General features: G+C 34.2%; 2 pseudogenes; both read right to left on the reverse strand.

The window, feature by feature from the left end:
• Positions 1-11763, reverse strand: part of LOC143531784 (serine/threonine-protein kinase PBS1-like) — a 31764-nt pseudogene extending 20001 nt beyond the window's left edge.
• Positions 11764-13580: 1817 nt separating this feature from the next.
• LOC143531794 (serine/threonine-protein kinase PBL27-like) overlaps positions 13581-14730 on the reverse strand; it is a 60083-nt pseudogene continuing 58933 nt past the window's right edge.

Below are 14730 nucleotides of genomic sequence, written 5' to 3' on the forward strand. Positions count from 1 at the left end.
GAAACTGTCCTGTAGCTTCACAAATCTACCAATCACCCAGCGTCTTCCATATCAGATCTCCCCTTCAGTGTAAGCTTCTCCGACTATAATGATTGAGGTCTTTGAAATGCATGCATCCTCGTGCCAATAGATCATCTCAACCAATCACGTGAGTCCATCTGACTTCACCAACACGTGAAGTTGGGCGTCCTCCACAACTTCACCAACTCGTCGGCATACGATAAGGTTTAATCTTCAACTACTCAACATCAAGTGATCAATTTCATCACAAAACCACCTTGACAGAATCTAACACATGACCATTAATTAATCTGAAGCATCTTCAATCACCAGGGATAACGATCAAGAACATAAACACGTACACGAACAAATACACGAACAAATACAAGAACGGGATAAACAAATCTGCAGATTCTTTATAATAATAATTAAACAAACACATTACATACCGTAACATAAACAGAAACACGTCCGACCCGAGGTGAGCTCTACCTCGGGTCGTCCCTAACGACACTCTCTCTCTGTTTGTTCTCTCTCGACACTCAAACTGTAACACACAACTCTCTGAATTACTGGATTCTTAACCTAAACAAGACACAACTATATATATATATATATATAAACTTCAATAGGCGTCAGTAGGCGAAGTTGTGATAACTTCGCCTAAGGTGAAGTTGTCCTAACTTTGCCGTTGGCGAATTTGTTCTAACTTCGCCTAAGGCGAAGTTGTTCTAACTTCACCTATGGCGTCTCCGCTGGTCTGAATTGCTTAGCGACGGTCACAAAATGCACCAACAGTATGCACACAGCCCCAAAACATAACACAGAAATGGGGCTAGAAACTCACCTGAAGTCGGTTTCTCTCGCCGTTAATGGTAACATCCTTCTTTAGTTGTGTACGGCTAACTGTACAATACATTACACGTGTCAATTATCTATTACCACTACTTCTTACATTTAAGTTTACGAACCCCCAACTAACTGTCTAGGGGCGGCAGCCCCTAGCAGGGTCCAAGAGGCAGAGCCCCTGGCTGGGGTTGAGCTGCCAGGTCAGCTCGGAAAAACACATCAGAAAATTAGTTTCATGAAATTTCGCATGGGAATTTCGCTTCGCATGCTTTTTCGCTTCGCATGGTCATGCGATGCGAAATAACCTTTTTCTCTTCGCATGGCTGTGAGATGTGAAAAACCTTTTTAGCTTCGCATGGCTGTGCGATGCGAAACAACCTTTTTCTTCGCTTATACCATTTTAAAGCCATTTTTCTCTTTAGAACCCGGTTTTACCTTTTTTTTGGGTTTTGGGTCCTACCAACTTTGTATACCCATGTTTAATGAGGTCCAAACATCACCTTTTTGTCCTATTTCATACTCGTGAGGCTAAGACTCACCTAGTTTACGTTTTTCTTACATCCTAAAACCCGATCTACAAAGATATCGATTTGCATGTCGAACTCAACCTCAAAACTTAACCTTGTTGGCTAAAACTCACCTTTGGCTTCGGGTTGGTTCGGATCTGGACAACTCGAGGATCTGGACGTGATTCTTGTTGTTTGAAGACACTTGATCAGCAAGATCTTCCTTACTTTAGCCCGGAATCGGATTCGGGTCTTGAGAGAGAGTATGTGTATGTTCTAGGGAGTGTGTATGTGTTGTGGGAAGAAATGGTAAAGGGATGGGGGGATGGCCTTATATAGAGAGCTATGGACCCCACCACCCACTTCCTTCACCAATCCTAATCCTTATCAAATATAAACACGCACCCATTTAAACGAGCGACTCACACGAAACAATAATTTTCTTTTATTTAGTAATCTCGTAATACGGATGTTACACTGCCCATGAACTGTGTGTCATATGAGACTTATAGCCTGTGGGGCCTAGCTTCGCTAAACCAAAATAAGAATGCTTTAGTTGAAACCCCTCACCGAGAAAATTATTTGATGATTTGAGCTCTCAATATATAACAAGCGGGTTAGCCTTATCATGAAGATATTCCAAGCCTAGAGCCGCACCCGCTGCTATTTTCATTCTCGTGTTCCAATCTAATGTTTTTTGTTTGGGTGGGATATCTGGAAAGATAAATGAATTGTTGAGTTGAATTACCAATTATTATTTTCATCATTATTATTATTATTATTATTATTATTATTATTATTATTATTATTATTATTATTATTATTATTATTATTATTATTATTATTATTATTATTATTATTATTATTATTACATGATATTGATAATAATCAGAAAGTACAAAATATGAGTACAATGAATATGATCTTCTAATGATCCCAATGGCATGAACTCATAAACGAGAAGTCTTTGGTCATCATCCACACAATATCCGATTAACATTACAAAATTGGGATGTTGTAAGCGGCAAAGTATAAGAACTTAGACTAAAACCTCACGGTCACCCTGTAACCCGTTTCTATCCAGTTGTTTGATAGCAACAATCTACAAAAGAATGGAGTTATAATTAATCAGCTTATTGTTTATCCATACCATCATTTCCCAAAATGTTCTTACTATTATTAATTTTATCATTCAATATATTCTTTTGTAATGATAAAAACTGAAAAGAGGACATAATATTCTCTGTTTTGATATATCTTTGTAAACCAGACCTGCTCGCTATCTGGAAGACGTCCTTCCGGACCAAACCCTCCTTCCCCAAGTAAACAATGCGGGGCTAAAATTATTTGTTTCAGCTGCAAGCTCCTTGAATTTGAATGTATGAGCCGTAGTCTGACCACATGACCCGTCTTTAGAACCCGATAAATGGAGTTCAACCTTCGGCTTGTGTTCTTACCTTGAACCAAAACATGAAAAACAAGCCATTAACTTAAAATTATTTTGGTTAGACATTTGGATTGGTTTACAAAGAGAATATTATTGCAAGTTAAATTTAATATGTTCCTATATTCTTTGAACAATAAATGCAATAATTCTATATTTAATAGACTGACATCATTAATATTGGCTTAATATTGAGAAAGAGAAAATAGAAAAGGAACAATTTTCTACGTGCTAATGTAACAATCCTATAGTAAACTAACATCATTTATACTGGCTTAATATTAAGAAAAAGAAAATAGAAAAGGAACAATGTTCTGCATTCTAATGTAACAATCCTGTATTTAATAAACTAACATCATTAATATTGGCTTAATATAGAGAAAAGAGAACAAAAAAGGAACAATGTTCTACGTGCTAATCTTCTACCGAAAATAAACAATGGTGCAATTTGAACATGTCTCGGGTCAACTCAACCTATCCCGTTTCAACCAATAACATTTTTGGAATTTTAAGTAACTTAAAAGAATTTAATAATTATGGTAACCCAAATAGGTTATCCCAAATGTATAATATTCAATTAGTTATTAATTAGCAAAAAAGAAAAACAAAAACGTAGCCTAGCTCAAACAGGAAAACAAAACAAAATAATTTTCAAAGACAAAAAAATTCCCTAGATTTGGTTTGTTTTGACCCTAAACCAACCCATACACACCCTTAATTGTTACCTGGTCTGCTCAATTAAGCACCTACTATATAGTTAAGTTTTGTGAACAACACTATATTAATTATGAAAAAAGAAAAGAAAAAAAAAGAACAAACATGATGGAAACAATTACAGAATTACCCAAAAGACCATATTAGGGCTATTTATTTTACCCAAAACCCGAAACCCGACCGGTAAAAACTTGTACCCGAACCCGAACTAACCCGCCCCGAAAAATTCGAAACCCAACCCGAAAAACCCGTACCCGAACTAACCCGACACGAAAAACCCAAACCCGAGAAAAGACTAACCCGAACCCGAACCGAAGTAATTCGGGTTGGTTCTCGGGTTTGATTTATAAGTTTTGGGTCAACCCGAAAAACTTGAATAAACTTTTAGTTTTGAAATTAAATATATTTTTAGATATATTAGGCTTAGTCTTAGTCACTCAAGTTATCAAAATTTGAGCCTAATCAACTGTTGTCATTCCAACTATTATGAATCGATTGTTTGTTGTTAATTTATGTTTTCCGTTTATTATTGATAGCAACCATAATCGGACAACAAAATCACGTCTGATTGAAGATGAGTATGGTTCGAGATAGTTACTTAGTTTTACTCTTCTTTTGATTGTTTTATTACTTTATCAAGTTATGTTGGTTTATTATTTGATTATTTGCGTTATGAGCAAAGAATAATATGTTGGTTTAATTTTACAATGGAAGTTTTTTTAAATATTTATGTTTTTTTGTTTCATTTTCTAGGATACTCGAAACCCAATTAACCCAACCAGAAAAAATCTGAACCCGAATTACCCGAACCCGAAAAACATGTAAGAGATTTGGGTTGAGCTTCGGGTTAAGATTTAAAACTTTGAAGCCCGAAGAACCCGAAATCCGAAGAACACCCCTAGACCAGATTATGTTGTACTTGTGGTGCGGTGCTGCCAATGGCTTTCCGCCCTTAATAACCATGTGTGCCCATGACCTGTGTGAGATGACCCGTCAGTGCATATTCAGGAGCACAATAACCATGTCTGCCCATGAACTGTGTGTCATATGAGACTTATAGCCAGTGGGGCCTAGCTTCGCTAAACCAAAATCAGAATGCTTTGGTTGAAACCCCTCACCGAGCAAATTATTTGATGATTTGAGCTCTCAAAATATAACGAGCGGGTTAGCCTTATCATGAAGATATTCCAATCCTAGAGCCGCACCCGCTGCTATTTTCATTCTCGTGTTCCAATCTAATGTTGTTTGTTTGGGTGGGATATCTGCAAAGGTAAATGAATTGTTGAGTTGAATTACCAATTATTATTATTATTATTATTATTGTTATTATTATTATTATTGTTATTATTATTATTATTATTGTTATTATTATTACATGATATTGATAATAATCAGAAAGTACAAAATATGAGTACAATGAATATGATCTTCTAATGATCCCAATGGCATGAACTCATAAACGAGAAGTCTTTGGTCATCATCCACACAATATCCGATTAACATTACAAAATTGGGATGTTGTAAGCGGCAAAGCATAAGAACTTAGACTAAAACCTCACGGTCACCCTGTAACCCGTTTCTATCCAGTTGTTTGATAGCAACAATCTACAAAAGAATAGAGTTATAATTAATCAGCTTATTGTTTATCCATACCATCATTTCCCAAAATGTTCTTACTATTATTAATTTTATCATTCAATATATTCTTTTGTAATGATAAAAACTGAAAAGAGGACATAATATTCTCTGTTTTGATATATCTTTGTAAACCAGACCTGCTCGCTATCTGGAAGACGTCCTTCCGGACCAAACCCTCCTTCCCCAAGTAAACAATGCGGGGCTAAAATTATTTGTTTCAGCTGCAAGCTCCTTGAATTTGAATGTATGAGCCGTAGTCTGACCACATGACCCGTCTTTAGAACCCGATAAATGGAGTTCAACCTTCGGCTTGTGTTCTTACCCTGAACCAAAACACGAAAAACAAACCATTAACTTAAAATTATTTTGGTTAGACATTTGGATTGGTTTGTAAAGAGAATATTATTGCATGTTAAATTTAATATGTTCCTATATTCTACAAACAATAAATGCAACAATCCTATATTTAGTAGACTAACATCATTAATATTGGGTTAATATTTAGAAAAAGAAAATAAAACAGGAACAATTTTCTACGTGCTAATATAACAATCCTATATTTAGTAAACTAACATCATTTATATTGGCTTAATATTAAGAAAAAGAAAACAGACAAGGAACAATGTTCTTCGTGCTAATGTAACAGTCCTATATTTAGTAAACTAACATCATTAATATTGACTTAATATTGAGAAAAGAAAACAAAAAAGGAACAATGTTCTACGTGCTAATCTTCTACCAAAAAGTAAACAATGCTGCAATTTGAACATGTCTCGGGTCAACTCAACCTATCCCGTTTCAACCCATAACAAAATTAATTCCATATTAAAAAAAATACAAAATAAAAAATACCATGATCGCCTCGATGGTTGGGTTTTAGGTTTTTGAAAAATGAAATTGTAGGTTCTTCTTTCTTTTAAATATGATTAAAACTGGAAAAATCAAACCAAAGTGAATTTATGTATTTTTTTTATTTTCATTTTTAGAATTTTAAGTAACTTAAAAGAATATAATAATTATTGTAACCCAAATACGTTATCCCAAATGCATAATAATCAATTAGTTATTAATTAGCAAAATATAAATATTAAAACGAAGCCAAGCTCAAACCGGAAAACAAAACTAAACGATTTTAAAAAACTTAAAAAATCCCGAGATTTGGTTTCGTTTGAGCCTAAACCAACCCATACACACCCTTTAGGGTTTGATTTATAAGTTTTGGGTCAACCCGAAAAACTGAATAAACTTTTAGTTTTGAAATTAAATATATTTTTAGGTATATTAGGATTAATCTTAGTCACTCAAGTTATCAAAATTTGAGCCTAATCAACTGTTGTCATTCCAACTATTATGAATCGATTGTTTATTGTTAATTTATGTTTTTAGTTTATTATTGATAGCAACCATAATCGGACAACCAAATCACGTCTGATTGAAGACGAGTATGGTTTGAGTTAGTTACATAGTTTTACTCTTCTTTTGAATTGTTTTATTAATTTATCAAGTTATGTTGGTTTATTATATGCTTATTTGCGTTATGAGCATAGAATAATATGTTGTTTTAATTTTACAATGGAAGTTTTTTTAAATATTTTTGTTTTTTGTTTCATTTTCTTGGATACTCGAAACCCGATTAACTCAACCAGAAAAAACCCGAACCCGAAAAACATGGGAGAGATTTTGGTTGAGTTTCGGGTTAAGATTTAAAACTTTGAAACCCGAAGAACCCGAACGGAAAAACCCGAAATCCAAAGAACACCCCGAGACCAGATTATGTTGTACTTATGGTGCGGTGCTGCCAATGGATTTCCGACCCGTAATAACCATGTGTGCCCATGAACTGTGTGAGATGACCCGTCACTGCATATTCAGGTGCACAATAACAATGTGTGCCCTTGACCTGTGTGGTCATATGAGACTTATCGCCAATGGGGCCTGTAACATTTCGGTTTTTTTTTTATCATATTTGGTTATTCCGTATGAATATTATTCAGATCCAAATCTTTAATTATAAGTTATCAAGTTTCCTAATGTTCACATTTAAGCCCTCCATATTTTACTTCATATTTATAACATAAAAAGTACATAAAGTGATAAAAATCAAAACACAGGGACTAATTATGACAAATTGTGAAACCTGCCATTTCCACAATCGGAGCGCCGCGCGGCGGCGGGGCTGTGGATGGTCGTGCAGCGTGGTGGACTACCTACACGATTTTGTTAACCTTATCTCGTTCCTAAACTCGTTTAAGGCATAAAATCAATTATTGTCGGCATGTTTGAGAGAAGGATCAAGTAATCATTAAACAACTAAAATATAACCCTCAGGTCATTTCTTAATGATCAAGAATGAATCTTTTCGATTATTTCAGTGATTCTTCTATTAAATTCATATTTACTAGCTTAAACTGGCCAAAAGGGCCATAATTAGTTCGATTTATGTTTTTCTATATAAACAACACTTAGATATCTGCCACAAAACTTTACATAAACCCTAAGCAACATCCCTCATCCATCACTAGCCTCTGACCATCTCGAATCCTCTTGGTTTTCGGTGTTTTGTTGAAGAACCGTTCATAAAACGGTTGACTTTGCAAGTCTAAGGACCGTTGACTCGATATATCTATTTGTTAATTCACTTTCCGGGTAAGTTGTAAACTGAGTTTTCGTTCATAAACATTCCCTAGTCGATAACCTTCATTCAATTTCTGGGATTGAAGGGTATTGACTGGTCAATTGCTTTAAAACCCGATAAAGGGTAAAACAGTCAACAACTTTGACTTATTGTTTTCACACACTTCTGGTCGGATTCAATGTTCGGTCTAGAAGACTTATTCTTGATACAGAATTTTAAGGCTACTTACCAAAACCAGACTCCCGACTCGCTGTTCGGATTCTGGTCAGTACCAGCTCGCTTAAATCTTTAATTTAACATAACCGGAGTTCTAGATGTCCGTTTGGATTGATTCTAGCGGACACGAGTTCGTCTTTTCTTATGTTATCATATCTCAAAGTTTCAGGCTCTAATCATTGATCTCGTTCGACGCGTACTGGATGACTCGCTTAAACGTTTTAGGGACATATGCGTACTTACTCATATTTTCTATCCTATATATATAAACAAAATCGCAAACATAATCATTGTGTGAATATCAGTTGAATGCTATTTGCTAATTGCTACATATTTAATTGATTACTTGAAAACATTTGGAGATTCTCATTAGTATGATCATACGACCGTCTTAGTAACAGGAGCCTGATTCGCTTGGCAAAGGTAAACCGACAAATTTAGTCATTGTAATCAATGCCCGATTCGTTTGGCAATGATTCATTGGTACACTAGCGTGATTTGGTTATATACATGTTTTGTTATGATTTGATTTATTATTATCACATGGTTAGTTTACGCATTTATTACTTATCATTTATCAATTATCAATTATTATTTACTCAAATTTCCAAATTACTTACTCCCTAACGTTTAATAAGTATCTCTTGAATTTATATTTAAAGTTATCAAAACCTTTGTTTCTTTCAAAATGATGATTTTAAATGTGTTATAACCCACATGATGGAACGAGTTATGCGGACCTTCCAACGATAAGAGTAATTATGGCCCGGAACATAATTATTCACGTCCTCGCATGAAAATCATAACAAGTAAAATTTTGTGTCATGATTTAGAACCTAAGTTAAGTTGGGTAACGGTACGAATAATAAGAAGATAAGGACATGGTGGATACGCTGCTGGTACATCTTATATATAGGTGCCCTTATCGGATTATCATTTGAAGCGTTGCTTTGGTTATTAAAAGTTCTATGTTATGATATTTTCCTTAAAAGCTTAAAACGTTTTCAAAACGATAATGTTTTAGTTTTCCTTAATTTCGGGACGAAATTCCCTAAAGTATGGGAGACTGTAACATTTCAGGTTTTTTATCATATTTGGTTATTTTGTATGGATGTTATTCATATCCAAATATTTAATAATACCTTGTAATTATAAGTTATCAAGTTTCCTAATGTTCACATTTAAGCCCTCCATGTTTTACTTAATATTTATTACATAAAAGGTACATAAAATGATCAAAATCAAAACACAGGGACTAATTGTGACAAATTGTGAAACCTGCCCATTTCCACCACTGGAGCGCCATGCGGCGGCGGGGCTGTGGACGGTCGTGCAGCGCGGTGGACTACCTGCACGATTTTGTTAACCATATCTCGTTCCTAAACTCGTTTAAGGCATAAAATCGATTATTTTCGGCATGGTTGAGAGAAGTAAGGACCAAGTAATCATCATACAACTAAAATATAACCCTCAAGTCATTTCTTAATGATTAAGAGTGAATATTTTCGATTATTTCAGTGATTTTTCTATTAAATTCATATTTACTTGCTTAAACGGGCTAAAAGGGACATTATTAGTTCGGTTTATGTTTTTTTATATAAACAACACTTAGATATCTGCGACAAAACATTACATAAACCCTAAGCAACATCCCTCAGCAGTCACTAGTCTCTGCCCATCTCGAATCCTCTCGTTTTTGGTGTTTTGTTGAAGAACCGTTCATAAAACGGTTGACTTTGCAAGTCTAAGGACCGTTGACTCGATATATCTCTTTGTTCGTTCACTTTCCGGGTAAGTTGTAAACTAAGTTTTCGTTCATAAACACTCCCTAGTCGATAAACTTCAATCAATTTCTGTGATTGAAGGGTATTGACTGGTCAATTGCTTTAAAACCCGATAAAGGGTAAAACAGTCAACAACTTTGACTTATTGTTTCTCACACCTCTGGTCGGATTCAATGTTCGGTTCAGAAGACTTTTATTCTTGAAACGAAATTTTAAGGCTACTGACCAACACTCGACTCCCGACTCGTTGTTCGGATTCTGGTCAGTACCGGCTCGCTTAAATCTTCAATTTAACATAACCGGAGTTCTAGATGTCCGTTTGGATTGATTCCAGTGGCCACGAGTTCTTTTTTACTTATATTATCATATCTCAAAGTTTCAGGGTCTGATCATAGATTTCGTTTGACGCGTACTGGACAACTTGCTTAATCATTAGTTCGTTATCTTAGTTATTAATCACTCGCATTAAATCTAAGGTGAGTTTGATTATTCCCCTATTTATACACTGTTTTCAAACGTTTTGGGGACATATGTGTACTTACTCATATTTTCTATCCTATATATATCCACAAAATCACAAACATAATCATTGTGTGAATATCAGTTGAATGCTATTTGCTAATTGCTACATGTTTAATTGATTACTTGACAACAATTGGAGACTCTCATTATTTTGATCATACGACCGTCTTAGTAACCGGATCCCAATTCTCTTGGCAAAGGTAAACCGACAACTTTATTCATTGTAATCAATGCCCGATTCGCCTGGCAACGATTCATTGGCACACTAGCGCGATTTGGTTATATACATGTTTGTTATGATTTGATTGATTGTTTTCACATGGTTGGTTTATCACTTATCATTTATCAATTATCTATTTATGTATATTATTATTTGTTGTGTCAAAATTGGTGATCATCTCACTCAACATGTGTTGTTGACAAACTTCATTTTCTACGTAGATGCAGGTTGCTTGAAGTGGAAGTATGGACACTTAAAAACACCTTAGGGTTATGATGAAGACAAACATGGATTTAAACTTGTTATATTTATTTACTTGATTAGTTTTGTTGTATTTGGATATTGTGTGTATTCTTGAATAAAATAATTAATTATATATTGTCACCTTTTATGTATGATCGTATCTTCAAGCTGTGAGCAATCGGATCACGCCCTGACATTTCCGCCTTAGGTTGGGGTGTGACAGGGCCTAGCTTTGCTAACCCAAAATCAGAATGCTTTGGTTGAAACCCCTCACCGAGCAAAATATTTAATGCTTTTAGCTCTCAATATATAATGGGCGGGTTAACCTTATCATGAAGATATTCCAAGCCTCGAGTCGTACCCGCTGCTATTTTAATTCTCGTGTTCCAATCTAATGTTGTTTGTTTGGGTGGGATATCTGCAAAGATAAATGAAATGTTGAGTTGAATTACTAATTATTATTATTATTATTATTATTGTTATTATTATTATTATTATTAATATTATTACATGATATTGATAATAATCAGAAAATACAAAATATGAGTACCATGAATATGATTTTCTAATGATGCCAATGGCATGAACTCATAAACGAGAAGTCTTTGATCATCATCCACACAAAATCCGATTAACTTTTCCAAATTGGGATGTTGTAAGCGGCTAAGCATAAGAACTTTGATTAAAAACTCGCGGTCACCCTGTAACCCGTTTTTATCCAGTTGTTTGGTAGCTACAATCTACATGAAATGTTCTTACCATTATGAATTTTATAATTTAATATATTCTTTTCTAACGATAAAAAATATAAAGAGGACTTAATATTCTCTGTTTTGATATATCTTTGTAAACCATACCAGCCCGCTATCTAGAAGACGTCCTTTGTACACCTGACCAAACCCTCCTTTCCCAAGCAAACAATGCGGGCTAAAATTATTTGTTGCAACCGCAAGCTCTTTGAATTTGAATGTATGAGCCCAGTGTGACCACATGACCCGTCTTTAGAACCCGATAAATGGAGTTCAACCTTCGGCTTGTGTTCTTCCCTAAAACCAAAACACGAAAAACAAGCCATTAACTTAAAATTATTTTGGTTAGACATTTGGATTGTTTTGTAAAGAGAATATTATTGCAAGTTAAATTTAATATGTTGCTATATTTTTCAAACAATAAATGCAACAATCCTATATTTAGTAGACAAACATCGTTAATATTGGCTTAATATTGAGAAAAATAATATGAAAAAGGAACAATTTTCTACGTGCTAATGTAACAATCCTATATTTAGTAAACTAACATCATTTATATTGACTTAATATCAAGAAAAAGAAAACACAACAGGAACAATGTTCTACGTGCTAATGTAACAATCCTATATTTAGTAAACTAACATTATTAATATTGGCTTAATATTGAGAAAAGAAAACAAAAAAGGAACAATGTTCTACGTGCTAATCTTCTACTGAAAAGCAAACAATGGTGCTATTTGAACATGTCTCGGGTCAACTCAAGCTATCCCGTTTCAACCCATAACAAAATTACTTCCATATTAAAAAAAATACAAAATAAAAAATACCATGATCGCCTCGACGGTTGGGTTTTAGGTTTTTGAAAAACGAAATTGTAGGTTCTTCTTGCTTTTAAATATGATTAAAACTGGAAAAATCGAACCAAAGTTAATTTATGTATTTTTTTTATTTTCATTTTTGGAATTTTAAGTAACTTAAAAAGAATTTAATAATTATTGTTAGCCAAATATGTTATCCCAAATGTATAATAATCAATTAGTTATTAATTAGCAAAAAAGAAAAATAAAAACAAAGCCAAGCTCAAACCGGGAAACAAAACTAAACGGATTTCAAAACACTTAAAAAATCCCGAGATTTGGTTTGGTTTGAGACTAAACCAACCCATACACACCCTTTATTGTTACCCGGTTCTCTCAATTAAGCACCTACTATACAATTAAGTTTTGTGAACAACACTATATTAATTATGGAACAAGCATGATGGAAACAATTAAAGAATTACCCAAGACACCAGATTAGGGCTGTTCACTTTACCCGAAACCCCACCCGAAAAAATCATACCCGAACCCGAACTAACCTTACCCGAAAAACTCGAAACCCCAACCGAAAAAACTGTACCCGAACCTGAACTAACCCGACACGAAAAACCCAAACCCAAGAAAAGACTAACCCAAACCCGAACCGAAGTAATTCAGGTTGGTTCTCGGGTTTGATTTATATGTCCTGGGTCAACCCAAAAAACCTAAATAAACTTTTAGTTTTGAAATTAAATATACTATTAGGTATATTAGGCTTAGTCTTAGTCACTCAAGTTATCAAAATTTGAGCTTAATCAACTGTTGTCATTCCAACTTTTACGAATCAATTGTTTATTGTTAATTTATCTTTTTCGTATAATTATTGATAGCAACCATAATCGGAAAACCAAATCACGTCTGATTGAAGACGAGTATGATTCGTGTTAGTTACTTAGTTTTACTCTTCTTTTGAATTGTTTTATTACTTTATCATTTATGTTGGTTTATTATTTGATTATTTGCGTTATGAGCAAAGAATAATATGTTTTTTTAATTTTACAATGGAAGCTTTTTTTAAATATTTTTGTTTTTTTGTTTCATTTTCTAGGATACTCGAAACCCAATTAACTCAACTAGAAAAAACCCGAACCCGAAAAACATGTGAAAGATTTGGGTTGAGTTTCGGGTTAAGATTTAAAACTTTAAAACCCGAAGAACCCCGAACGGAAAAACCCGAAACCCGAAGAACACCCCTAGACCAAATTATGTTGTACTTGTGGTGCGGTGCTGCCAATGGCTTTCCAACCCGTAATAACCATGTGTGCCCATGACCTGTGTGAGATGACCCGTCAGTGCATATTCAGGAGCACAATAACCATGTGTGCCGATGACCTATTTGGTCATATGAGACTTATCGCCAGTGGGGCCTAGCTTCGATATCCCAAAATCTAAATGCTTTGGTTGAAACCCCTCACCGAGAAAAATATTTGATGATTTGAGCTCTCAATATATAACTGGCGGGTTAGCCTTATCATGAAGATATTCCAAGCCTCGAGCCGCACCCACTGCTATTTTCATTCTCGTGTTCCAATCTAATGTTGTTTGTTTGTAGCATACGTTAATTTTCAAACCCGAAACCCGACCCGTTTAAAATGTTTGATGTAATTCGGACCTTCAGTTATTATTAAAGACGGTTATTATATTGAATATGATCATTATGTTGTTTATGATTTTCATGATGTTTTATTAATATTATTATCTCATGCATTAGATTTAAGTCAAGTTCAATTCAATTCATTTATGTTTTGATTAAATTTCAACTATTATTCTTTCATTAATTATGATTAATTGCATACTTTGAATATTCAACTATATTTATTTATTTTGACCAATTCCATGAATTTTGCCCGTAAGACTTGTCTTTTGACTTGGATTAGAAGATCTTTAATTCACCTAGACTATATAATGTGTAACATCTTTACCTTTCATCAATTCTTGGTCAAACTATTTAATTTAATCATTAACTTTTGCTTAAGACTTGGCTAAAGACTAGCTTGACCAATTAATATGGTCAAGCATTGTTACTAATGACTCTTGCACTAGAAATTCATGTCATGCATTTGCAAATCTTTTACCACAACCCAATTAACTCCCACTCATGCTCTAGCTCTCTTTTGGTGTTCAAATCCATTGTTTAATTATTAAAAGTCAAATTGCTCAAGTCTTGCTCTTTCGTTAATCAATCATCGAGTAATGTTTGTTTTTTATTTTTGAAACACAAATTGGTCATAATATTATTGTCAAACCCAATTTACATTCGTGATGGCGAATCATCTTTGTTAATCGGCCCGTCTAATGTTCGGTTATAAAAACTTTATGTTAAAAAAATAACTCTTGCAAACTAATAAACAAG

This window comes from Bidens hawaiensis, unplaced genomic scaffold (assembly GCF_021521415.1).
Source record: "Bidens hawaiensis isolate Kalapana, Puna unplaced genomic scaffold, B.hawaiensis_p1.1 tig00000697_1, whole genome shotgun sequence".
Taxonomy (NCBI): Eukaryota; Viridiplantae; Streptophyta; class Magnoliopsida; order Asterales; family Asteraceae; genus Bidens; species Bidens hawaiensis.